Source organism: Lissotriton vulgaris, chromosome 5, assembly GCF_964263255.1.
Source record: "Lissotriton vulgaris chromosome 5, aLisVul1.2, whole genome shotgun sequence".
NCBI classification, from domain to species: Eukaryota; Metazoa; Chordata; class Amphibia; order Caudata; family Salamandridae; genus Lissotriton; species Lissotriton vulgaris.
In genome coordinates, this window is record NC_141693.1 from 284,753,899 (window position 1) to 284,780,467 (window position 26,569).

Genomic DNA, 26,569 nt, shown 5'->3' on the forward strand with positions numbered 1-26,569 from the left:
TACCCAACTTCTAGGCTCAGGCATTTCTCTGTGTGACTACCATGAAGACACAAATGGTCCTGTCACAAACATAGTGAAGTATCTATGCTCCAATTAAAAATTATGTACATACAATTCAAGTCATGGTACTGTGGTTGATGACGTTTTGATCCCCTTAGAGGATGTAGGGATCATCATCAGGACATAAGAGATTATACCTGAGACAAAGATGCCAGTGGAAACCATCAATGATCGTCTGGAACGAATAAGCATGCATATGGTACGTCAATTAAGGTCTGTTGGGGTAGTAGGTCAATGCATTTAACCCTACCAAGGCCATGATGGAGGGGTAGGAATGGGCTGCATAAACCAGAGAACGCAAAGAGAAGTACACCAACATTCAGGCAAGGGTTGGAGGTTGATGTAAAACAGGCAGTACTAGACATGTGGGATGGGAAATCCGCCACGCTAATAAGAAGAATAGGCAGCCGAGCACCGGCCAGTGTGAAGAGAATCGAGACCGCAGGAACCGGGCATCCTTGCCTGAATATTAGTGTACTTCTCCTTGCGTTCTATGGTTTTTGTAGGCCATTCCTACTCCTCTGTTATAGCCTTGGCGGGGTTCACTGCATTGTCCTGGTACCCCAACAGACCTTAATTGACGTATCATTCTCATGCTTATTGCTTCCAGACCATTGTATTGTATTGTATATTGGATTTATATAGCGCTTATCACCCAGGGGTCTCTAAGCGCTTGCCTTGGGAACCCGTCCTGGCTTTTCCCTGTGAGATAGCCCCTACAGGGCATCCCCAAGGTGAAAGCCAGGCATCCCACCGCGGGGGGCCGTTGTGGAGATTAAGCAAGCTTAATGCCCAGAGTTGCAGAGTGTGAACCCATGATTAGGTCAGGCACCGAAGCGAGAATTATCGAGTCCATGGACATTTTGAGGTCAAGACCCTGCCGCGTCAGGAATTGAACCCTGGTCCCGGGTCTGACCTCTGCTTCAGGGTCTGCCTGCTCTAACCAGTGAGCCACACTTCTCCATAATCATTGATGATTTCCGCAGGCAGCTTTGTCTAAGGCATAATCTCTTATGTCCTGATGATGATCTCTACATCCACTAAGGGGATAGAAACGTCATGGACCATAATACCATGACTCAAATATTTGTATATAAATGTTTGTGAGCATAGGTACGTCACTATATATGTGACATAACAATTTATGTTTCATTGTAGTCACATGGACTGCATGGGCGGTAAGGAGGACGGTGGCAGTGTGTGTCTCTCCCGACCCGCTAAATGCAATAGACAGCCAACTGAGAGCTTTACCCGATGGTGCTTAATTTTAATATTTTACATCACGAACTGCAAAGGTGACAATTTTGTGTTTACACTATTGTTTTTAAATAGACCTCTGTGCCATACGGGGAATTTAAGGGGGGCCTGGCACTTACCACGTAGGGAAGCCTGTGCTCAGTGTTTGCTCCTGCCCACCCCGGTCCGACTCGGTAGCCAGTAACGTTGAGCGGAGGGCGGGACAGGGAGAGCCAGGAACTTCCGCCCTACCACGGGAGCGGTTACCGCTCTAGTTGCTGCAAGGGAAGGGCTATTTAGGCTGAGAGGAATAGCGGGCGCTTTGGCAGTAAGGAGGACGGTGGCAGTGTCTCTCCCGACCCTCTTAATGCAATAGACAGCCAACTGAGAGCTTTACCTGATGGTGCTTAATTTTAATATTTTACATCATGAACTGCAAAGGTGACAAGTTTGTGTTTACACTATTGTTTTTAAAGAGACCTCTGTGCCATACGGGGAATTTAAGGGGGGCCTGGCACTTACCACGTAGAAAAGCCTGTGGTCAGTGTTTGCTCCTGCCCGCCCCGGTCTGACTCGGTATCCAGTACCGTTGATCGGTGGGCGGGACAGGGAGAGCCAGGAACTGGAGCAGTTAGCGCTCTAGTTGCTGCAAGGGAAGGGCTATTTAGCCCTATATCATCACGAGTGCGCAGCGTTCGCGCGCAGGGGGAGCGCCTAAGACGCGCCGAAGACAAGCCAAAGAGAAACCCATCTGCGCCCGTCCGCGAGGGGCCATTAACCCAGATCCTTCAGACTGGGATTCTAACGTATCCAGGCATATTAGCTATTCGGCCCAGTCATGGCCAGATTTACGGGCTACCCCTTTGCAGGGCTGTGCAAGGGAGACCTGGCCATGTCCAGGAGGTGTGTTTTCATGCCGACACTGTCAGTTTCAGGCCTCATATGTCAATCAATCTTTAATGTCCCCCCAGGCTGCCAAACACTCACCAAAGGGGTGGAAGAACCTGCTTTGTAATGTGAGATCCCTGCCAAAACATCATACTGAGGTTTGGGACCTCATTTCCACTGAACAGCCTGAGCTGTGCTTTCTGACGGAGACGTGGCTGAAGCTCCACTCTGTCCCTGCAATCGCCATGGGTATCCCAGAAGGATATAAAATGGCGAGGCTGGACAGACCTATAAAAACCGGCGGCGGTATTGCCATGGTTTACAAAAGTGGGATAACCATCTCCATATTGGATCACAATTGCACCGCCAACATGGAACTGATGATCTTCAGGATCAATACACCCTCAAAGGCTGGTTGGAAAGGGGCCTTGGTTTACCACCCACCGGGCCCATGTACGACGTTTGCCATCTCTCTAGTCGAAGCATTGGCCCCGCATATTAAATCCGGCAATGATTTTCTATTGCTGGGGGACTTTAATGTACATAGTGATTTAGCGGACAACGCTGAGGCCCAGTCCCTTCTAGCCGATCTATCCTTACTAGGACTGATACAGCACAATAATGGCCCTACCCACCTAGCGGGCCATACATTAGATATGGTTCTGTCCAACTCCCTCAAGATTGTGTGTAATCCCCCCACGCAGGTCAATTGGACCGAACATTTTGTTATTGAATTTGCCATGTTTAATACAGCCAAACCCAGCAATCAACCTGCCCCCCCCACCCTTGCTGCGTAGGCAGTGGCGCAAAATATCTCATGAAGTTTTTCAGGAGACACTTATTGAACCCCAAATTACAGCCTCGGACAACATAGAGATGGCAATGTCTAAATACAACCATGCCATTCTCACTGCGGTGGACGCCATAGCTCCCATAAAACTATGTAAGCTGCGTCCCGCACAACCGCAGGAAGTTTGGTTTTCTGACCAGCTACGCTCTCAAAAAAAGGTTTGCAGAAAGTTAGAAAAGACCTGGAGATCATCCCACTCTGAGGATGATAAAAACTGCTATTACACCGCCTTGGCCTTATATCATAAGAATATCAGACTGGCCAGAAAGAACCATATCGCCTCGCAACTTGCTGAGGCGGGCAATGCTCCCAAGGTGTTGTATCGGATTCTTCAATCCTTTACTAAACCCACTGCTTGTGAGAGTCTAGATTCATCATCACAACAATTATGTGATGATATCTCTCTATATTTCACCAACAAAATAGAGATGATTTATGATAAAATCATTAGCACTAGTCTCTCCTCGAGTTGCCCTTTGTCATCACCTCAGAAGAGTGGGGCCTCTAACTCTCTCTCATTTTCTGAGTTCCCAGCTGTCTCCCTGGGTGAGGTAGAAGCTCTCATGGGTCAAATCAAGAGCGGGTCCCCCCTAGATATTATCCCAGCTAGAGTTGTGCCATTATTAGGCAAGTCGCTCGGCCCTATGATCCAGTCTTTATTCAACCTCTCTCTTTCTGAGGGTAGAGTACCTCAAGAGTGGAAGATGGCCCAGGTTAGACCCATCCGTAAAAACTCTGCCATCCCCTGGACGGAACTGTCCAACCTCCGTCCCATTTCTCTCCTCCCGTTTCTGAGCAAAGTAACGGAAAAGCACATCAATATGCATCTGTCGAGCTTTATCGAACAAACTGGAGGCCTGGATTACTCCCAGTCTGGCTTCAGTCCAAATCATAGCACTGAATTAGCTCTCCTCTCAGTGACAGATGACATCCGAATGTCCCAGGATAAGGGGAACTCGATGATTCTGGTGCTATTGGACCTGTCAGCAGCGTTCGATACGATATCCCATGACATCCTGCTCAGTCGCTTGGAAGAGGTGGGGCTTGAAGGTCGGGCACTGACCTGGATGAGGAGCTTTCAATCGGGCTGTACACAATGTGTTAGCATGGGTTCATTTCGATCTGCTTCTGTTGAGCTCACTAAGGGGGTGCCGCAGGGCTCTTGTTTGAGCCCAACCCTTTTTAACATCTACGTGGCCCCCCTAGCTGGCCTTATGAGAACATACGAATTCATCCCAGTGTCATATGCTGATGACACTCAGCTTCTCTTCCCTTTTAAGACACTTAGCACCACGGTCAAACAGTCCTTCTCTGAAGGTATGAAGGCCGTAGCGAGATGGATGGCCTAAAATTTCCTACAGTGTAATGTGGGAAAGACCGAGGTGATGCTCTTTGGGGAAGCCACATTATTGTGGACTCCGGACTGGTGGCCCTCAGACCTATGTTCGGATAGACCAGGGTCTTTCACTAAAGGAACACGGAAATCAAACAGCTGGGTCCTGTTTTCACGTAATAGGGCTTCTTCGTGGAGTGTTTCCTCTTTTACCAGATACTGCTAGAAAGACCCTTGTTCAGGCCCTGGTGCTCAGCCGCCTGGATTATTGCAAAGGACTGCTGCTTTCAGCAAATGATAGCCTACTTAGTAGGCTCCAGGTGGTACAAAATACTGCCGCTAGGTTAGTTCTAAATGCACCGCGTAGATCCACCTCACGCCCGTTACTGGAAAAACTCCATTGGCTGCCGATCCGTCAACGGATCATATTTAAGACCTGCTGTGTTGTCCACAAGGGCCTACACGGTTTGGGCCCTACGTATCTGGCTGGTAGGTTTGTCCCCTACAACCCAGTACTCAACCTTCGTTTCAGCAACCAGTCCCTTCTTCAAATTCCAACCATTAGAAGGGCTAGACAGGGTGGAAAAGCACTCTCCCATCTGAGCCCATGCCTTTGGAATAAACTCCCTGACTCCCTTAGGCTGTGCACCAATCATTTGACATTTAGGAAACTGTTAAAAACATTTTTATTCCAACCTTAGCACCTCCTCTAGCTCTCCAGTTCTTCCATCTCGGAGCTATTTCTTGCCTTGGCGTGGAGATACTCCTTCGGGAGTCGATTCAAGCGCGGTACAAACTCATAAATAAATAAATAAAATAAATGGAGAAATGTTTGAGCCTAGAAGTTTTTTAACCTCTCTTTTGTTTGTCAGTAAATGTATGGATTTTTCCAATTTTGGACACTTAATATAGACCTCATTGTATCTCCATGTATTCATTTCTTTTGTTACTGTGTCAGTAAAGGACCTTTGTTCCTTTAAACATATCTATACACTCAACCCCTTAATATGCTCGGGTTCCCCTTTTCCTTGAAAATATACTAAGACCCAGAGGGTATATTTATAAGAAGCCAGCGCTGCCGCAGTGTTTTTCTTTTTTACACAGCGGCAGCACAATCAGTTCTCCATGCGTATGCATGATAGGCGTTCCCACGTTAAAAGCCTTGAAATTTACAAATTTTCACTGCGACCCTCTACGACTTGACTTTGTCAAAATCCCTATGCCTTCTCAAATCAAGCAGAAGTATTGATGGAGGGCTTTAAAAATGGGACTTGCCTCTGTTTTCTGACGTGTTGCTGGAACTGTGTCAGTCTTATGACCAACTTCCGCAATGCGCCAGAATTGCTGAAGTTGGTCCGTGAATACTTGCTGCATGGAGTAGTGTATTGTAAATACAGAGCATCCTTGGTGTTGTTAGCGCATTTGCAGTAGGTGCAAGAAATCTGACGTATCAATGCCGATGCGCCAGTTCCTGTAACTATGCCTCCAGATTTACAAAGATTTTGTGTTGGGTATGTGTGACTTTTTTTAACCAAGACCAGACACGAAAATCATTTTGATATTTACAAAGCATTTCAAATGTCAATTTGCATTGCTTTAAAAAACAGAAACGGTACCAGCAGGAAGCGCAGTGCCATGCCTTGCGTTACTATGCACCAGATAACCATCCATGGGAGGTCCATGGGCGTTCCTGTGCATACAACCATAGATTTTGATGCAAACCCGTATTTACAAAAAGTTGTAGATATGGGTTTGTGTCAAAATGGTGGACCCGCCTGAGGCTGCCATAACGAAGAGAAATCTCTTTATTTCTCCCCATTATTTCCTCTTTGCATGTGTACTGCATTATGCAGCCCACATTCAAAAATGCCTCAAAGGATAGTTTTTGTTCAGGAAGATAGTACCTCTGGCACAAAATCTATCCGAACCACAACACAGACACTCTTGCACTATGGTGCAAGGGTGTTTGTGTAGGCACCAGGATGCCCAAAGTGTGCCAGAGCATGGAGAGAGCACAATTTAACCATTTTGCTGAATATATGGTTTGGTAATGCTCTCTCCAGTTCTCGCAACGCAGCACAGCAGCACTGCGTGCTACCCTGAATTGTGTGGACTTTTAGTACATCTGTTCATAAGTGGGGTTTTGCAATGCAAAGCAGCACAAATGGCAGCGTCAAACAAAATTTGTGGGCAAAACCTGTTTTGCTGCAAAAATTGGGACAGGTACTGCGGCTGAAACAGTTTGCATTAGGAAAACACTCATCGGATTCCAGGCAAAGGCAGATCTACTGAAGTAGCATGACCTGACTTTGCAGGAACTCACAATCCTTTTGAATCAGGCACAACAAATAGGCAACCAGAATATCATGTGATAGTCCCATGCATTGCATGTGTAATTTCCAGGACTTCATGCATTTTATGTACCTTATTCTTCAGCGATTGTCAGAGCACAATGACTTACGGTATACTGGAGGGTATAGCGTGAGCAAAATTCTCACTTAATGCACAGTTTCCCTGTCTCTGCACCCTGGTGCAAAGCGTAGCTTTATACTGAAAAACAATCTTTGTGTGAGCGCAACTGATTACACCAGTCGTTAATTTGTACAAAAAAAAGTGCTGGGGCCCTCTTCAGGAGGTAGCTTCTACCAGCCAATTTTTCCTGTTAGCGCCACCTAAAACAGAAGCCTTGAAACCCTACAAGTGGAGAGATGATGTGGTGTGATGGCCAGAGTTGCTGACCTCAGAGCTGGGGAACCAGGTTCGAGTCTCGGCATGGGCAACATTCTGTGATTCTCGGCGAATCCCTTAATCTCCTTGTGCCTACCAAAAATAAATGTGTCCTTAACTGGCGCTCAAGTACCGGTGTTAATGATTAAGTGCTGGTACTGAGTACTGGAAACCACTGGCTCAAATTAAGCACTGGATTACACCATCTGCATGCAAGTCTTTGTAAATTTGGTGCTACACTATTTTTTCTCATTCGTGGAATGCAGGGCTGCAGATGTTCACAAAGAGGTGTACTGGACGGCTTTTAGTAAATCTGGGCACCTTGGTCATGGCCTGGGTAAATCCCTTGTGGAAACTTCATAGATTATTCCTCCAAGCTTGTCAAGCACAAGGTTTCAAAAATGTCTGTCTCACTATTCTCCCTTCATCCAGCTTTCTGAATTTCTTAGCAATTAGTCGGAGGTAGAAGAATATTGGCTTGCAGATTGCCACCATGCACTAGAACTTTGTTGTGATCTAGGTTTTCTGTTTCGGGGCTACCCTTCCTTTAGGAGCACCTACATTCCAATTTGAGTAGGGAAATTCTAGGGGTGTAGGTCTTTCCGGATGACTTTAGAAACTGGCCTGTTTATCAATTTAATAAATGCTTCCAAAAAGCATATTGGGAGCATCATGGGCAAGTAATTACACACTAGTGTGATCACAGTGTTGATCACTTCACCTATGCACTAAAAGTATAAACACTTGGTAGACCACATCTCCAAAAACGCTAAGGGCCTGATTACGATGGTGGTCGGAAAAGCAACCGACTGCCATCGCCTCAGGAATGGAACCGCCCAACATGTAGTCGCCAGTGCCACCTGCCAAATTACGGTGAAACCACAGTGTAGGCAGTTGAGAAAATGCCTTTTCCCATTGCAGCTTGTGCTGCAGCCGGAAAAGGACCGCAGCGCAAGCCGCAATATTTGCAAACATTGATGCACAGTGTGCTAGGCACCATGATGTGGTGCATGGTACACGGTGCATGGTTGTCTGGGGCATCACATGGGTACCCCTGGTCCCATAGCTGAAGCCGACGGGGGACCGGGGCCCTGCTAGGGTCCCTTAAAGTCCCTTCAGGCCTGCCTTTACATGGAAGTTGGACTGTCATGTAAAGACAGGGGGAAAGGGACATCAAAATCCCTACGGTGATGCCTCCACAGTCACCGCCCCGCCACAACGTGCTCCTTCAGCCTGTCGGAGACATCGGGTAAATGCGGCAGTTGAACCACTATCCGGGCTGTCGTGCGGACCGCCACCGACGGCAAGTCAGTGGTGGTCTGCTTGATATCCTAATTGGGCCGTATGTTTTAAGTAATTTCTTTCTCATTGTGAGTATCAAGTTGTGCACCATATTGAACCAAATTCCAAGGAATATTAAGTAAGTTAACCTAAGTGCAGTGTTTCCGAGCACATCGTATGTTCATAGGGTTCCATGTTTAAATATCGATAACAAAAATATAGTTAACAAAAATATCGATGTAAAAATCTCGATTACAAAAATCTCGACTCCCTATACTTAAACAGGTAAGCACAATAATACCAACTCAAAAATATCAATGTAAAAAATATAGATGTAATAAATATCGGCTTTAAAAAATAACATAACTTAAATTCAATTAATTAAATAATATTAATATTAACAAAACAAATAAAATGTAATATATTTTAACTAATTATAACAAATAAACTTAATTTCATAAATATAAACACAAACAATGTGTACATATACATATATTTACTTAAATACATTTTATTAACTATTATCTTTATTTAATTTCTGAACTTTATTAATTATATAAAAATACAATAAACACATATATAAATACTTTAAAATAAAATAAAATATTCTATATTTAATTACCACATTAAAATATTAACCCCTTTGCTGCGGCGGCAATTCCGCCGCAGCGCTAGGGGGAAGGGGGGAAGGGGGGGCAGAGCGGCGCTCGCATGCTCGTGACGGAGCCGCTCCGTCACGAGCCGCGGTTGAGCTGTGCTCATGACGGAGCGGTTCCGTCATGGCCCCGCCCGCTCAATGGAACGTCCAGCGCAGGCGCGGAATTCGCGCTGCGCAGGCGCGCCGAGCGGGCCATGACGGAACCGCTCCGTCATGACCACAACTCAACCGAGGCTCATGATGGAGCGGCTCCGTCATGAGCATGGAAAAGGCTAAAAAAAAATACAAACATTTAATAACAAAATAAAAACATTAGTAGTTAAAACATTGGATGGCGAAGGGGTAAAAATTACTATTCCCACTCCAGTGAGTGCAACAATATAGAAAGTGCTGGATAGCGGAGGGGTAACATTTACTATTCCCACTCCAGTAAGTGCAACAGTAGGGAAGTGCTGAAAATAGTAGGGGTAAAATTACTATTCCCACTCCAGTGAGTGCAACAGTAGGGAAAGCGTTGGCTAGCGTAGGGGTAAATATTCCTATTCCCACTCCAATGAGTGCAACAGTAGGGAAACTGTTGGATAGCGTAGGGGTAAAAATGACTATTCCCACTCCAGTGAGTGCAACAGTAGGGAAATAGCTGGATAGCGTAGGGGTAAAAATTACTATTCCCACTCCAGTGAGTGCAACAGTAGGGAAAGCGCTGGATCCCAAAACAATAAAAAACAAAACTATCAACATTTATATTAAATGTAATTTCCAATATTAACATAATTAATATATACATTTAAATATATTATTATTAACAAAGATAATAAAAAATAATTAATTACACAATATTTAGCACTATAATATGCACAACACACACCTAAAGTGAATTCCACAATTACGGACTAGCCATAGCAGGCACCGGGCAATCCCCCGGTGTGCAAAATCGGTCCTGTACCAAAATTGGGCGAAAACCGGCCCCGTCAGAGAGCTCGGCGGCCCCTCCAACCCCCGCCCCCCCGAGTGGGGGGGCGGCCGAGCACTTTGCCGGGCCGGTTTTGTTTCCCAGTCCGGCCCTGCATTTAATATTTACCAATTAATTAATTAAAATTAATGTATTATTATATAATAATTAATCAATAAGAAATTAATTACTTACCAGCTTTCACACCATTTACACATATACACAACACAACACACACCTAACATTAATGACACAATTATATTTAGGGGTCGATTCTGATTCGGGAAACAAATCCGTACGACGATTCGAATTCGTAGCCCTTTCCGTACGAATCGTACAAATCCGTCCGAATCGCGTAGTACGATCCATCGGGAAAAAATACGTCTGAATCTATGCGAACCGTACTAAAAGCAAGGGAAAATCCATACGATACGGACCCTGAAAGTGAACCGTACGAATCGTAAACATGCCGTACGACCCGACAAGTACGATCCAGACCGGGGAATCAGAATGCGATTCGTACGGAAAACATCGCGTATGAGCGAGCCACACAGTCAAATATGAAACAAACCCACAATGAACAAAGCGCACGCGAACCCCGTAAAAACGTCGCGTATGAGCGAACTACAATAGCAAATACGAATTGAACCCACACTAAGCAAAGCGCACGCGAACCCCGTAAAAGCGTTGCGTATGAGCAAGCCACAAAAGTAAATACGAATCGAACCCACACTGAACAAAGCGCACGCGAACCCCTAAAAACAGCACAAGGATGCAGAAAATGACTCACACAACACCACAAAACACGTCTCCAGTGTACAAACCATGGAAATGAATGTCCTGGGCAGATCCAAACAGGCAAACAGAGGGGCTACCTCAGAAGCACTCTTATAACACACCCAGCAAAAATTCAAACTAAGCCCCACCCACAAATGGACCAATAAAAAGGGCCCACACACACAAACCATGATTCTTTGCAACATACCCAATTAGCAAGAGACACTGACAACACACCACCAACTGCACACATCCACCTTCACACATACCCCCCCTTCACATTCAGACCCACACCCCCATTCACATTCAGACCCACACACCCACATCCATACACACCGTCACCCCACACCATGTCCGCCCAGAAGAATCCAAAGTTCACAAAGGAGGAGATGGAGATCCTTGTAGATGAAGGCATCAGAGTCGAGTCACAGCTGTTTGGCACATTGGTCAGACGGACCAGCATAGCTGAGAAAACACACCTGTGGGAGAGGATAGTCAATAGGGTGAATGCTGTTGCACCCATCAGATGCACAAAGAAGGAGTGCCAGGCCAGGTGTTACGATCTGCGGAGGATGATCTAGCCGAAGATGGATGAAGACTACGCACAGAGCCACCACACTGGAGGTGGTGGTCCCCGCAGACCAGTACAGTACCTGCCCTGAAAGGAGAAGGTGATGGCCCTGCTACCACCAGTGGAAGTACATGGAATAGAAGGAGTCGTAGAGCCTGGTGAGTACACAAACAGCGCATGTAACATGGGTTTAATGGCATCCACACCTCAAGTACAAAAAATGCCTGCACCAACACCCAAGCGCCCACCACCCACAACTACATCTAAAAACAATGCTAATGCCAATAACATGTGTATGCCCCATTGAGAAAGCAAGGCCATGCCATGCCCATGCTTCAGGAAGCACAGACCCAAAAATGGACGTCCAGTATGCTGTGAGGGTGGGTGTCACAAAATGCATTGTGGGACTCCAAATCAGGCCCAATTGCATGGGCATCCGCAGGGGGGGTGGCAAGGGGGGCGCTTGTCCTCCCCGGATCGCCAGTGCGTCTGGTGTGGGCCCAGTCAGGGCCGGCCCTAGTCCATCATGCTATTGAAATGGTGCCATTGTTCCAGGTGGCAGCCCCCTCCATCGGGTGGGAATAGTGCAAGGGGGTGGCCAAGAAGGGTGCAAGGCAGAGGGCGAGAAGGGTGCAAGGCAGAGGGCGAGAAGAGTGCAAGGCAGAGGGCGAGAAGGGTGCAAGGCGGAGTGCGAGAAGTGTGCAAGGCAGAGGGCCAGAAGGATGCAAGGCGGAGGGCAAGAACGGTGCAAGGGGCAGGGCAAGAAGGGTGCAAGGGGGTGGCAGAGAAGGGTGAAAGGCAGAGGGCGAGAGGGTGCAAGGCAGAGGGCCAGAAGGATGCAAGGCGGAGGGCGAGAAGGGTGCAAGGGGGAGGGCGAGAAAGGTGCAAGGGGGTGGAGGGCGAGAAGGGTGCAAGGCAGAGGGCGAGAAGGGTGCAAGGGGATGGCCGAGAAATGTGCAAGGCAGAGGGCGAGAAGGGTGCAAGGCAGGGGGTGAGAAACTTGCCCACCCCTAGAAACATTTCTGTGGACGCCCATGCCCAATTGCCCTCATCCCATATGGCCCAGGTACACACGAATGGACCATGCTCAATGCACAGGGAGTGGGAAAGTACTGACAAGATAGCTGATACTGGGCCCTGATGTAGGCAGCACAAGGCCCTCCTGTGACCAGTGCAAACACAAACACCAGGACAACAAGGTCAGATATTTTGGATCCGAACTCACAACCACTGTCATGGCAGCATTCTCCATGGGGGGACAGCCACACCACGAGGGTGGCCCAGTGCCAACTCAGACTCCAACTACCAGCTCTGGCTGTCACACACACCCCTTACACAAACATACCCTTCTGGGACAGGCAATGGAGTTCCCCACTGTCACAATGGGCATGTAACACAACAAAACCAATTCAGATCTGATGAAGCATCCAAGCAGCAAATGCATGGTGCCGATTCACAAGCCCCTTGCGCTCCTTTCACGCCGCCGTTGTGCCACCAACAAAAGTGGCGCCATGGTGCTGGGTAGTTACAAGGTGACGCATCTGGGAGATGTGTCACGTTCTAAAGCCCTGTGCCAGAAGTAGGTGTTCTGGTGCAGGGGGGGAGTGGGTGGGGGTGGCATTACGGCGCAGCCACGCCTCCCAAAAGTGGCTATGTGAAATCTACAAGATTTCACTCAGTCACTTTTAAGCACATGCTGAGTCAAAACCCTGTGCATGTTTGAAGCAGGCGTAAGGATTGACGCAGCATTGTGCAGATAGGGCACCACAGAACATTGCTGGAGCTGCGTTGCGCTGGTCACGCAACTCCAGCAATGCGCCTACTGATACGGCACAGATGCGTGACGCAGCTGTGCCGTTTTTCCACCATGGTGCTCCGCATTATAAATGTGTTGCATCCATGCTGGCATAGCTGTGGTGCACAATTACTGGTGAATACATGCAGATATGCAGGGCTGTGCAAGTCATAGTAAATATGCCCCCACATGTCAATGACTCTGGAGCACATACCAATCTGACCCCACAACATACCCATCCACATGTGAACATTGAGGACAATCCAAAGCATGGACAACTACCAGGTGGAACAGTGACAACTACAATGTGTATGAAAAATGTATGTTGCATTAAATGGCATTAACATTGTCTGTCTCTCACACCCACGGGGCAACGTGCGGAATCTAGCCTCAACAATGGGAGAGATGATTCACAGCCCCAGGCTCCGCAGGACCCTGATCCCACCGACAGCGGTGCCTCTCACCACTCCACGGATGACCCCGACCAACCTGGCACCTCTGGTGCCCAAACCCCTGCAGCACCTGGATCATGGACATCTGCGCCAACCACCACCACCATTCCTGCCACATCCCAGCAGACATCTCGGAGCCCTGCCCACAGTCAACAACTGAGCCAGTCTGACAATGAGGGACAAGGTTCGCCGGGCATCCAGGAAAAGGCAGACAACATCACCACTGCCATCCCTCAGGGGTCCTGTTGACCCGATGTGCCCACAACGGCAGGCCAGGCTCGTGTGGGCCGGGGTGGTGGGAGTGGCACCAGGCAGAGGCGAGAACCTGACCAGCCAGCTGTAGGGCCCAGTATGTCTGAATTCCGCAACATCATGGAGGCATACCAGCGGGACACCAAGGAGATCAGCCAAGTCATGGGGACCCTCACAGAGATGAAAAACCTGCAGACCGAACAACATGCCAGTCAACAACAACACCAAGGACGGATGGAGGCAAGACTGGCTGAGCTCTTGGCGGTGCAAAGGGACATAAACCATTCACTCCGTCGGATTGCTGACAACATGGAGCACCCTCCCTGTGTCACCAGGCAAGACACTTCTAGGCGAAGACCACCACCAGGCACAGGGAGGGAGGAGGAGGAGGAATCGTCCGACTGAGTGTCCCAAGCATCGTCAAGGCCTGCATATGAGGGTCCCCCAAGGAAAGTGGGTCGTCCACGGAAAAGACAGTGAGAGGCAGTGGGCCATGCCCATCTCCCAGGTCACCAGGTCTGGCACCCGGACTTTGTGTGCAACAGCATCACCTCATTGACTGTCCTACTCTGCCACATGGATTTGCTGGTTGCAGTCTGAACAATGATGCCAAGCACTGTGGTCTGGACTCTGGTGACTCCAACTGCAAGGCATCACATCTCCCTCTGTGAACTTTGGATTCCCGCCATTTTTGTACAGCACCTATCACTTACTCATGATTCACGCACCTGACAGATAAATAAACAAAACAATCACAAGGATAATTGATGTTGCATTCATTTTGCATGAGTCAACAACATACATGTGGGGACATGTCAAAATATACCTGAGTGTGGAACAAACTCAAGCCATCCATACACTGGGATCTGAGTCCGGTCGAAGACGCACATAGGTCACATTGTATCATCCAATACATACATGGAGTGCAAAACTCACCCATGATGTTTTCAAGCTGATGAGGGGGGGGCATGTCATACTGCTTGGACAGACAGGTTTTGAAGAGTATCATGAAGGCATAGAGGTCATGGGTCATGTGGAGGTGCCCGGGGAGGGAGTCCCAGGTCTGTTTGGGTAGGTGGGAGCACTATCTCCCGCATGCAGTTGTTCGGTGGATGTGATGAATGGTGGCCAGGGCAACGTTGGCTGGATGGAGTTGGGGCAATAGTGTGTGGGATGAGAGACGTCCATGGTCTTTTTTGGGTCTGGCGGTGTGGAGTGCCTCCTGAGTGTGGCTGAGGAGTCTGAAGGTGATCCTGCAGGTGACAGTGAGCCTATTATAGGTATCTCAGGTGGACGGTCATGTGACTGTGGCAGGGGATGTTGAGGATGAGGTGTGTGGATGCACCCTGGATGTGTATAAGTCCTCCTGGAGTCTGGCTGTTGTTCCAGCGCAGAGGGCGCTGTCGTCGTTGACCCGGCTGGTGTCGTGGACCTGGGTGACTGTCTGTCTTGCCTAGGAGTGGATCTATCTGAGGATCATTTGCAGCATGTGGAGTGTGTTTCAGCATAAGGTAGAGATGGTGTTGAGTTGCATTGTAATTGTGAGCGATGAGTCTACGATGAACACCAGCTTGCGTGCGTGGCCACTGGGTGCTGGTGCGCTGCCCAGGCCGTGGGTCACAAGGAGTTGTCTCAGCCGTAAGGGGACAATCCTCAGATGATGACCTCAGTCTTGTCCAAGTCCAGCCTTAGGTGGCTGATGTTCATCCATTCATCAACGGACCACATGCCTTCATGAAGGTTGGATCTGGGAGTTGTTGGGTCTTTGCTGAGGGTGAGGATCAGCTGGGTGTCAATGGCATAGGACATGATGATGAGGTTGTGTGCGCATGTGATGGTGCAGAGGGGGGTCATGGAGACATTGTAGATTGACACGCTGAGAGATGCGCCCTGGGGCATGGCCACAATGACCCCAGTGTACTACGTGCTGAAGGGGGGAGGCGGACTCCCTGGGCCTTGCTGGTGAGGTACTTGGCGATTTCATCCTGGGCCCTCCTCTGGATCCCAGTGTTGGAGATGTGTGATCTGGCAGTGTGTTACCACATGGTGTAGAATGTCGTTGAGAGGTCAAGGGGGTGAGGGTGGTGGTCTCCCCATTGTAGATCAGGGTCCAAGATGTCGTTGGTGGTGGCAATAAGGGCTGTTGCAGTGGGGTGATTATTGTGGAAGATGGACTGGTGTGGGTTGCCTGGAGGTGTTTGCTTGGAGGGAGTTGGTCAGTTGTTCGTTGACTGTCTTATTCAAGACATTTGCCGGGTAGGGAAGCAGGGTGATGTTCCAGGCGATCCTGCGGTACTGCCATCCATTGTTAAAGAAGGGCCTGGGTCTCTGCATGCCTCCAGCTCCCATTGAGTGTAGCATACTCAAAGGAGATATTCATGACGTGCCAGAGGTGGGCTCCAAGGATGGGGTATGCTGTGATTGAGATGTAGTGTGGGAAGGGTCCTGATGGAGACCCGCAGTGGAATGTGTACATGAGCCGGCTGGTGTCTTTGCTGCTGACGGCAGTCCAGGAATTGAGGGGGTATGTCCTGTGGATAATAGTGTTATCTGCCTCTGTGTGGCAAGGCTGTTGTGTTCGTCCATGAGCTTGCAGTGGTAGAATGTTGCAAGGGATCCCCTTGGCCTTGCAAGGGTGTGTTGTCTTTTCAATGGAGTGCTGGGGTTAGATAGTTCACTCACGATGAGCTCCTTTATGTTGTGTGTGTTGGTGCCTATGCCCTACCTGAAGGATGTCCTCTTGTACGTGCTGATGATATGGTGATGTCTGTGTGTGGCGGGTTCCAGGGTTGAAAGGTAACGGATGGCTGTTTGTTTAGCAAGCTTTGCACGAGAGTCCGGCTAGACCTGAATGACTCCAGTAGGTCTGCCTTGTCCCAGGTGGCTTAACTTTGTTGTGCTTCACAAGAAAGTCCAACAATGTGGCAAGAGTGTTGGATCAGTCCCTGATCCAGTGCGTGAGGTTGCAGGTTGTGCCGGTGGTGTTGGTTGGAGTGTCCTGGGAGAGGGTGCCACACAGCTCGTCTGTGTTGACTTAGGTCAAGCATCTTAGTGGGATCTGTAGCGGAGTGTGGGGCAGTGTGTTGCTTGTCGGAGAACTGGATGCAAATGTTGATGTACCAATGAAGGATGGTGGAGTAGTTGTCCTCCAGCCAGAAGTTGCTGTCCCCCTGCCACATGTAGTCTGAGTAGGTGAGGGCCTGCGTGCTGATGTAGTTGCTGATGGCATAGCGGAACTGTGGGTGTAGGCCTGGAGATGATTGTTAGACTGAGGGTGGTTAGGGGGTTGGTGTGAAACCAGAAGTGCATGTGCCTGACAATGCTGAGTGTGTCCTTATTGTTGTATGTTACTCTGAGAGTGTACTTCTGAATGGATTGCAATTCATCCTCCTGGATTATTGGTGTGGTCCCTGCAGGTGATCTTGTATCCGTCTGCGATGGCAATGTTGAAGTTCTGTGCTGAGGATGCGTTCAACCAGGTTACTGTAATGAAGGCGATGTGTGGGGCTGTTGTGTTGAGGAGGTAACAGAGTCCAATGGCGTGCTGGTGAATGGAGTGGGTGTGCAGTAGGAAGCACATGACCTGGTTGTACGGACATGGTCTGTTAGGCGGGGCAATGCGGTGTAGACAGTAGGAGTTGCACACACAGCATGTGAAGCTGTCGTGTGTGCGCTTAGGGGTTGCCTGACAGCAGGTGGTTGATTGTCTGGTGTTCATTGTTTGGATGGTGGCTGGAGCATGAGTCTGTTGTGTCACGTGGGTTATGCAAGGACCAGAGGGTCTTGCACAGTGCACGTTGCAGGCGCAGACGTGCGCAGACGGACCTGCCTTTGGCACGGAGATAGCGCTACAGTGGCACAGACAAACTGCTGCCTGCATTAAGAATGGGTGGAGGGAGGGAGAAGCTTCTGGGAGGCGTGTGGGTTGCAGAATCAGGGCACTCAGTGGTGCGGTGCCGCAAGGGAGGCAGCAGCAGGAATGAGTGAACACCTGATGGCGGAAGGGGTGAGACACCAGGCAAAAAGTAGCACACAAAGATAAGAAAGTTAGAAAGGCACAGTGTAACAGGTGTATAGAAAGGAAGGAGTGTCTGGTTATTCATGGGTCACTCAAAGAAAATGGATGAACAATCACCAAAAATAACGGGCACAGAATCAGGCACCAAAAGGCCAAGCTGTGCCCGTTGTGGGTAGAAACCTGCACAAATACATACACAACCAAGTACTGCATGCACAATAGGGATCATTAGCCATGAATAACTGCATGCATGTTGGCAAAGTACACATACTCCCATATGCACAATCTTCATCAATTATGCCATAGATGACGCATGCAAAGTGGCAAGAGATCTGCGGTGACAGTGATGAGGCACATTGTACTGTGGTGAACACATTTACTACACAAACGGATCAAGTATGTGTTGAGGCCATGCTGCATGAGCCAATGTCCATGGCCAGTGCCATTGCTCTGAAGAAATGAACAGTCATGTAATGAGTATACCCAGGGCTTTAAGTGGGCCGGGTCTCAAGGGGTCTGAGCACCGGCAGTTTTTTTCAGGGGGCCTCGAAACGGGTCTCTATCGGGCTCTGTTTTGAGCCCTGACACAGGCAGCCTGTTTTTTTTTCCCCGGACTGCAATGACCGCTGTTTGCTGTCACTGCAGTCCGGAAAAAAAAGTGCCATGGCGCAAAACAAAGCCTGATAGAGACCCGTTTCGAGACAGCACCATGCACATGGATGTGCGCTGCTCACACTGCTCACTTCTCAGTAGTAGAGAAGTTACAGCATGACGTCATGCCAGGGGAGCGTTGTGGGGGAAGGGAAATCCTTTAAGAGTCATTTTCTTTCTGGATTTCCTTTCTTTCTGAAACTCAGGAGCAGCAACATTGTGGTAGGGTCATCATGGATTTAATTGGAAGCTTTGTCAATATTATATACAAGTCACAGTTGCAGCTTATTTATCTTCTGCAAGTAATAACCATTGACAAAGTCAATATTCCTTACTTATTGTAGGTATGATGTTACTTGTATCAAATATCTGGATGCAATGACGGAACAGCAAAATACAAGTCGAGCGGCACACTATGCTAAGCACAGATTTTTTACGTAAGTGATTTAAAGCCACGCCCCTAATTACATTGGCCACGCCCCTTTGAGAGACCCCCCAGTTTTTTCATCCCACTTAAAGCCCTGAGTATACCTGTACTGCTGGTGAACCAATGTGCACAGGACTGCCTGTGACTGTCAGGGCCTTGAATCCTCTGAAACGTGTGATGCTCAAAGTGGTCCATCTCCCGATAGCCCCTTGGTCTGAGTAGAAATGACAGACTCAAAAGGGTGATTAGGCGAGGGAAGGAAAGGAAGGGAACAGCAGGGAGGGAGATCTGAAACAAAGGTAAACAAGCATAAGGATTCAACACTTCTTGTCACTGAATCACTGAATACCACAGGACCTATACTGTAACTGTTACACCTGTAAACGAAAACAACAGCCACTGTATCCTAGTTGGGATCACAGTAATGAAAGTGCTACTAGATCTGAGGATTGAACAAGGACATTACTACACACTTACAAAGAAGTCTGTTCCATACGTTTACATGAATTTATCCAGCAGTTTTCAACATACCCAAAAAAGTCTTAACAGCTACGTAACTGGGAAATTTGAGCTTACTTCAGGACGAGCACTACAAGCCCCTGCTGTGAAAACAGAGATGAACAATCCCCATTAATTCATAGCACATGGAATGGTGATGAAACACCATAACACCAAAGATTATGTTGTACTAGTTGCAAAAGAAATGGCCAAAATTATGATCCTGTTTCAAGGATTGTGCAACTAGCACAGGGATCACAGAAGACACATGAAAGGTAGCAGAGTAGTGCAGCGATATGAAGGGGGGATAACGCTCTGCAGGCTGCCTCAAGGCAATTAAATATTTACAACAAGGGGTGGTGAGGGACAGAGTCTCTGAATTAAGCAGAAAACTCTCACCCAGTCAAGAGATCAGGGCTAGATCCAAAACCGTTTTTTAGCTCACTGCACCATCCCAGTTTCAGAACCTGGCTGTATGCAAATTAGTCTGTTCCTGTCCAAGTGCATGATGGGAACAGGGCAAACCAAACTACAAAAGCCAATTCTTACACTGGGAAGGAAACAAGCTCCCGGGGACCGGTTTCTGGCGTTACAGCCGTCTTCGGCCCGGTTTGCTTGAATCCTGATGGTGCAATGAGCAAGGGACTCATGTCTGAGTATACCCTTCCACGCTTAGGGTGGACAAAAATATTTACAACAAGGGGTGGTGAGGGACAGAGTCTCTGAATTAAGCAGAAAAATCTCACCCAGTCAAGAGATCAGGGCTAGATCCAACACAGTTTTTTAGCTCACTGCACCATCCCAGTTTCAGAACCTGGCTGTATGCAAATTAGTCTGTTCCTGTCCCAGTGCATGATGGGAACAGGGCAAACCAAACTACAAAAGCCAATTCTTACACTGGGAAGGAAACAAGCTCCCGGGGACCGGTTTCTGGCGTTACAGCCGTCTTCGGCCCGGTTTGCTTGAATCCTGATGGTGCAATGAGCAAGGGACTCATGTCTGAGTATACCCTTCCACACTTAGGGTGGACAAAAATATTTACAACAAGGGGTGGTGAGGGACAGAGTCTCTGAATTAAGCAGAAAACTCTCACCCAGTCAAGAGATCAGGGCTAGATCCAACACCGTTTTTTAGCTCACTGCACCATCCCAGTTTCAGAACCTGGCTGTATGCAAATTAGTCTGTTCCTGTCCCAGTGCATGATGGGAACAGGGCAAACCAAACTACAAAAGCCAATTCTTACACTGGGAAGGAAACAAGCTCCCGGGGACCGGTTTCTGGCGTTACAGCCGTCTTCGGCCCGGTTTGCTTGAATCCTGATGGTGCAATGAGCAAGGGACTCATGTCTAAGTATACCCTTCCACGCTTAGGGTGGACAAAAATATATTTACAACAAGGGGTGGTGAGGGACAGAGTCTCTGAATTAAGCAGAAAACTCTCACCCAGTCAAGAGATCAGGGCTAGATCCAACACCGTTTTTTAGCTCACTGCACCATCCCAGTTTCAGAACCTGGCTGTATGCAAATTAGTCTGTTCCTGTCCCAGTGCATGATGGGAACAGGGCAAACCAAACTACAAAAGCCAATTCTTACACTGGGAAGGAAACAAGCTCCCGGGGACCGGTTTCTGGCGTTACAGCCGTCTTCGGCCCGGTTTGCTTGAATCCTGATGGTGCAATGAGCAAGGGACTCATGTCTGAGTATACCCTTCCACGCTTAGGGTGGACAAAAATATTTACAACAAGGGGTGGTGAGGGACAGAGTCTCTGAATTAAGCAGAAAACTCTCACCCAGTCAAGAGATCAGGGCTAGATCCAACACCGTTTTTTAGCTCACTGCACCATCCCAGTTTCAGAACCTGGCTGTATGCAAATTAGTCTGTTCCTGTCCCAGTGCATGATGGGAACAGGGCAAACCAAACTACAAAAGCCAATTCTTACACTGGGAAGGAAACAAGCTCCCGGGGACCGGTTTCTGGCGTTACAGCCGTCTTCGGCCCGGTTTGCTTGAATCCTGATGGTGCAATGAGCAAGGGACTCATGTCTGAGTATACCCTTCCACGCTTAGGGTGGACAAAAATATTTACAACAAGGGGTGGTGAGGGACAGAGTCTCTGAATTAAGCAGAAAACTCTCACCCAGTCAAGAGATCAGGGCTAGATCCAACACCGTTTTTTAGCTCACTGCACCATCCCAGTTTCAGAACCTGGCTGTATGCAAATTAGTCTGTTCCTGTCCCAGTGCATGATGGGAACAGGGCAAACCAAACTACAAAAGCCAATTCTTACACTGGGAAGGAAACAAGCTCCCGGGGACCGGTTTCTGGTGTTACAGCCGTCTTCGGCCCGGTTTGCTTGAATCCTGATGGTGCAATGAGCAAGGGACTCATGTCTGAGTATACCCTTCCACGCTTAGGGTGGACAAAAATATTTACAACAAGGGGTGGTGAGGGACAGAGTCTCTGAATTAAGCAGAAAACTCTCACCCAGTCAAGAGATCAGGGCTAGATCCAACACCGTTTTTTAGCTCACTGCACCATCCCAGTTTCAGAACCTGGCTGTATGCAAATTAGTCTGTTCCTGTCCCAGTGCATGATGGGAACAGGGCAAACCAAACTACAAAAGCCAATTCTTACACTGCGAAGGAAACAAGCTCCCGGGGACCGGTTTCTGGCGTTACAGCCGTCTTCGGCCCGGTTTGCTTGAATCCTGATGGTGCAATGAGCAAGGGACTCATGTCTGAGTATACCCTTCCACGCTTAGGGTGGACAAAAATATTTACAACAAGGGGTGGTGAGGGACAGAGTCTCTGAATTAAGCAGAAAACTCTCACCCAGTCAAGAGATCAGGGCTAGATCCAACACCGTTTTTTAGCTCACTGCACCATCCCAAGGCAATTAAAGCCATGTGTTAATCCTGAAAATCACAGTGCAGGAACAAGGTCCAATAAACCGAAATCCAAATGCATTGCAGCACCACTCACACAAAACCAACAATACGTAGTTACCCCAGGGAATCAGTGAGGCTCAAAAAGGGAAATTACACATCCCCGCAAGAGCCTTAAGAAGCTCGTCCAACAAAGGAGGGAATTTGGTAAACACATGGAAGCCCCGCAAGAGCCAGTCATAGGCTCGTCCAACTGGGCTTTGAAATGCCAAACAGAACAAGCTGCTGGGCCTGAACTCAACAGAGAGTAATGATGAGCGATGGCACGAAAGAACCCCTACCGTGACTAGGATATGCAGCACGCCACAAGAGAATCCTGGAATCAACGGCACCGGAGTGGTGCCACGGAAGCGTTTACATTTGCTACAGCGCAACATTGTGACATCATCAGCACAGCGTTCTTGGCTTCATGGGAATAGAAATTTCTCAGCCACTTACCGAGAAGGCTTGCAAAGCAGTGTTCTCCACCGGCCCAGAGTAAGCGACGTTACAGTGACATGACATACTGGCACAAAGGGCAATGCATCCATATGAACAGACTCACAGGACAGTTCACAGAACATGTGGGACATATGCTGGCCCACACCTTCACAACATGGTTGTTGGCAATCAAAATGTACTGGCACACAAGATTAAGTGGATGAGCCAAACACATACTGCTACACACAGCGAGGCTGCAATTCCCCATAGAGCCTGTTGTGTGATGTCCCACACAATGTCAAGCCGTGGTATACGCAATGTGTCAGGGGCAAGGTTTACACACATTGATGCCTTCTCCAGGGTCCACACTCCACTACAGATGACTGTCAAGAAGGGTGACTGGCATGTCATGGGAGTGGTTCAACATGTAAGTTGATCCATGGTGATGTATGCATGGTATTACAGCATGCACAGAAACAGTTCCCACACATTCCCAAACCGTAACAACACCAAACAGCCTGTTTGGATCTCTTACCCGAAATTACATTTACACATGTCCGTGCATGGAACGCTGATTCAACCCACGTAGCAACCATCATGAGGAATAGCAGGAGGACTAAGATGACATGAACAGAACACAGGCACAGCAACCTGGGAATGACAGACACACAAGAGTTCACCGGTAAAAATCTTTGCAAAAGACATGGTCAGTTGCCAAACAGGAACAATGTAGGACACATGCAAATTTGATTTCATGGAAAGTCATTGCGCATTACTGTGTGGCATAACATCAGCACTTGCGTGACACTTCAGAACACACATCAAAGTCACTTTCCATACAGTCAGCTGGACGCACACATTGCAACGCATGCCACTCAATGCTCCAAACTTGCCCACTCATTCCCAGTGACTCACAATTATGAGAAGAAGTTGTGTATGAGCTGACTCTGGATATCATCCTCCTCCTCCTCATCACTTGCATCGTGACCAAGCCCTTGATCCTCAATGGGTGGATGTTCCTGCTCCTCATGATCCAGGTTGAGTGGCACTGCCTTTTCAACTTCCATGTTGTGCAGCATGCAGCACATAATGAATATCTTACAGACCTTGTCCGGTTCATATGGGAGGGATCCGCCGGTCTAATCGAGGCACCGGAATCTGCTCTTCAGGAGGCCAAACGTCCTCTCAATCACTCGCCTGGTCTGCCCGTGTGCATTATTGTACCGCTGATCTGCAGCTGTTCTTGGGTTGCGGAGAGGTGTCATTAGCCATGGCATGTTAGGATATCCCGAGTCCCCTACATAGATAATTCATGTAAATAAGTGGGTCAGGAGATGCCATCAGAGCAAAAGATACTGAAACACACAGGACACACAGAGCTAACCCACCAACAAGACATGCCCGCTCGTTGTGCCGCTGCAGCATCATTTGTGGCACCCTGCTACTCCTCATGATGAATGCATTGTGTGCCGATCCTGGAAAACGTGCACAAACTTGGGAAATCAGCATGTTAGCAAGGCACACCACAAGGGCATTTATTGAATGATAATGTTTACGGTTGCTGTATGCCTGCTCCTGTGCCTGTGGTGACACCAAAGCCACATGTGTCCCATCAATGGACCCAATCACATGTGGCATCCCTCCCAGGGCATAGAAATCACCCTTGACATCTCTCAAATCTTGAGGAGTCGGAAATTTGATGAATTCATCAATGTGCTCCAACATGGCTGCCAAAACATCACGCAGGACACGGCTGAACATCGTCTGTGACATTCCACCTACATCAGCTATGGTTAATTGAAACGTACCGGTAGCAAAAAAATGGAGGGCTGCCATCACCTTTATCTTGGGGGTCAGCGCAGTAGGATACCTGTGTTGTGGTTGGAGATGTGGTGCCAGCTTGTTTGTCAACTCCTGAATCAACTGTTGAGTAAATCTGTAACGTCGGATGCAGGCACGTTCCCTCATGGTAGCCAAGTCTGGGAATGGCCTTGGTAGAGGCGGTGCCTTGCAGGACATAGTTGAGAAAAATGTAGATTAACAGTCAGCCAACATCAATGACAATGTACATAGCACATGCACAACTGAAAAACTGCTACTAGACATCAGGTCACTATGGAGTCTGACGTGTGCAATACATCCAGGACACATATGCCACCTTGCTGGCACTCCTATGAATAGCCAGATACACCTGTTGATTGACAAATCAACATAACATGCCCTGAAATGAGCTGCTGGGCCGGTCTGAGTAAACAGCCCGAGATATCACTGGAGTGATACACGTCATAATACCTGCAGTGGAAGGTTGTCATCCCATCCAGACAGCTGAGTGCAAGGCACACGCACAGCTCACATGGAATGTCAAATGTACATATCAAACACATTGGGATTAAGGTGTACACGTGACAACAAAACAACACAGCCATTGTCACAATGCAGACATGTATGCCTGGGGAAATATGATGTCTGATGCCATCAGACCCAACAGCCGTGGGAAGACACATGTGGCATGGTGTGCGTAGATGTGAAACCATTGCCATCTCAACACAGACCCATGTAATATGCACCAACAGCAGATGTAGTTTATGGAACACAAACAGCAAGCTCAATGTTACACATGACACACACCTTACATAGTCACATAGGGTCATACAGAGCGTGACATGTCAGTTGACAAAGTGCCCCAGTCCCTGGCATCAGGAGACAGGTGCCGGCAGTGATGACTGTGCCATCCCAGTGTTGCTGTGCATGACAAAATCTGACAAATGATACACATGTGACAAGTGTCAAGGTGATGTGTGCCACATACTACCCCATCACACATGACATGTGTCCACAGGTAATCACACATCAATTGTGCAACAAGATTTGATGCCCTGTGCTATGTCACTGGCTGCCACACCTAGGGCCTGCACATGAAAGTATGCAATGCCAAGTACTTGATAGACATCCTCGTGTGAACCGTACCCTTGCATTGGCATCAGCGTGTGAAACGCACCGTACCCCTACATTGGCATCAGCGTGTGAAATGCCCTGTATGAAACACACCGTACCCCTGCATTGGCATCAGCGTGTGAAGCGCACCACGTGAAATGCACCGTACCCCTGCATTGGCATCAGCGTGTGAAACGCACCATGTGAAACGCACCGTACCCCTGCATTGGCATCAGCGTGTGAAACGCATTGTGTGAAACGCACAATACCCCTGCACTGTATCCCTGCACCGTACCCCTACATTCCGGGCGTGTGTGCGCATTGTATCACCATTGTAATCGTGCCATACGTGAGCGCACCGTACCCCTACATTCCAGGCGTGTGTGCGCATCGTATCACTATTGTAATGGTGCCATACGTGAGCGCACCGTACCCCTACACTCTGGGCATGTGTGTGCATCGTATCACTATTGTAATCATGCCATACACGAGCATACCGTACCCCTACATTCCGGGTGTGTGCGCGCATCGTATCACTATTGTAGCCGTGCCATACGCGAGCGCACCGTACCCCTACATTCCGGGCGTGTATGCGCATCATATCGCTATTGTAATCGTGCCATACGGGAGCGCACCGTACCCCTACATTCCGGGCGTGTGTGCGCATCGTTTCACTATTGCAATGGTGCCCATGGGTACACGTGTGTGCATCTCAAAATTACTTAAGGGACACATAGAGAAGGAGTAGAAGGCACTGAATGCATCCTGGGTGTCATGGATACTGAGATTTGAGTGTGTGCTACAGGTGCCCTGCAAAAGTCAGTTGGGCCAAAAAATACAATGTTG

The 26,569-nt window shown here is 48.4% G+C and overlaps 1 protein-coding gene across 1 annotated transcript in view; it reads left to right on the top strand.

The window, feature by feature from the left end:
- The window catches only part of LOC147710710 (taste receptor type 1 member 3-like), a 126,067-nt gene that overhangs the window by 51,336 nt on the left and 48,162 nt on the right, over positions 1-26,569 (top strand). The gene's annotated exons all lie outside the window — the stretch shown is intronic.